The sequence below is a fragment of the Tupaia chinensis genome, unplaced genomic scaffold, assembly GCF_000334495.1.
Source record: "Tupaia chinensis unplaced genomic scaffold, TupChi_1.0 Scaffold000119_2, whole genome shotgun sequence".
NCBI classification, from domain to species: Eukaryota; Metazoa; Chordata; class Mammalia; order Scandentia; family Tupaiidae; genus Tupaia; species Tupaia belangeri.
The window spans coordinates 3,655,714-3,657,664 of record NW_006159586.1 but is presented as its reverse complement, the minus strand read 5'-3'; positions in this window follow the sequence as shown (position 1 = coordinate 3,657,664).

The window sequence follows — 1,951 nt, the reverse complement described above, 5'->3', positions numbered from 1 at the left end:
TTGGATCACCTCCTCTCCTGGTTGCTGTGTGTGTACACACCTGGCTCCTGTCCCTGTCTACATGTTCACATGCATTGCTTGCTAAGCCTAGAGTGTCTTGTATGTGGCTTTCTTCCAAGTCCTCCTTGTTTTTCAAAGACCAGCTCAAGACTTGCTTCTTCAAGATGAATCAGTCTCCTCTCAATGAAACATCGATCATCCTCTCACAGCTCCAAGATGTGCTCTCTCACTAAAAAGTAATTTCTATAGCTCCAAGGATCTGCATTACTCAACCTGTCACTTATATTACGACTGATTGTTTCACATGGATACTTAAAATTTTATCAACTCCTTAAAGAAAGAGAATGTTGGAACCAGCAGTTAGCGTAATGGCTATGTTGCTGGACTCCCACATAGTCGACCGCGGTTCGTGTCCCAGACCCGGTGGCTTAAAACTCACGCCGGGCACGTGTGCGTGCGTGCCCAAGATCCCGAGAGGAGAATGGAGGAGAAGGGATTGCGGAGTGACCATCCCCCTGGGGGTGATTTCTCGCTTTCTGTCTCTATGTCTCTCTCTGTCTGTCTGGCGAGCGCACGTGCCCTACAGTGAAAATCTCTCAAAAAAAAAAAAAGAAAAAAGAAAAAAAGAAAGAGAATGTTCTATTCTTTTCTTCATTCTCTCCAGATAGCAGGCATTCCATAATTCAATTCATTGACCTGAACCCAATTCACACATCACAGAACAAACCCAGATATACTTGGATAAATTCTTTAAACCATGCTATTTCCCAAGAACAAAAGTGGCTTGTTCTTTCATGACCAATATATAATTTTCCTGTAATCAGATATACTCCCCTTAAAGACTGTAACCTTCTCTGGGCAGAATACCAAGTCTGTTCTTATGGCCAAATCATAAATACCTAATCCTTGTCTTTTGCAGATTTTACTAGCTGATTTATCTAACCAATGCTTATAATCAAGGAATTGGCTGACTGTGAATTGAGCTAATATTGGCAAGATCTTTTTCCCAGTAGGATGTGTAAGAGGCAGAATTGCTTCCCTGGTGCTCCACATGAAAAAAAGCAGCCTTCATGGTGGAGTGCTACAGGATTGCACATGCTGGTTTGATGAGGAAAGCAATGGGAGGTGAGCATGGGGTAGGGGGAATGTACACCCTCTGATTTGACACGGCGTGTTGCTACAACAATCTCCCAGTTCTCAAGTCACCCTGTGACTCTTGAAATACAGCCCTGTCCTATAAATGCCTGAGCTAGGCCTGCCTCCCTTAACACCAGTCATGGAGAAAAGAAGATTTTCCTGCAGCCAGACCAAGACTGTTTGGTGTGTTTTGGGGAAGGGGATTTGTGAGACAGGAGTTGCTCCTCTCATTGTTTGACAAGCTTCAGTCTTAAGAACCCAACTCAGGACCAGCAGGTAACATGGTGATTAAGGCCCTAGATCCCACATGGCTAACTCCATGGTTTGAGTCCTGCTTGGACCCAGCAGCTTGAAAAATACACCAGGATATGTGTGTGCAAGCCCCAAATACTGAGGAGAGAATGGAGGACAGGGAACTCTAGCATAGCCACCCCCCTGGGGGATGATTTCTCTTTCTCTCTCTGTCTCCAGTGAATGCACTTGTCCTATGGCAAAAATTGAAAAAAAAAAAAAAAAACCCAGCTCAAAGCTGAGTCTCCATGTTCACTGAAATGGCTATTTGGTAAAACTGGGTTTTGGTAAAAACCTCAGCCTATATCACTTTCCCTTGGGTACACAACTGGCTCTTGAAGTAATCGAATGTTCATTACCTCAGTGCTTCTCACAGAAAGCTTTCACTCTCCTTGAGGGACTTTTTGGCTACCCAGGAACCTATGAGATCGTCTGCCTTGCTCTCCAAGGTGCTCTAGCAACACTGGGAGGTCATCCCCAGCCATTTTTAGGGATTAGGACGTCATGAGAACCTTGTGCAGAG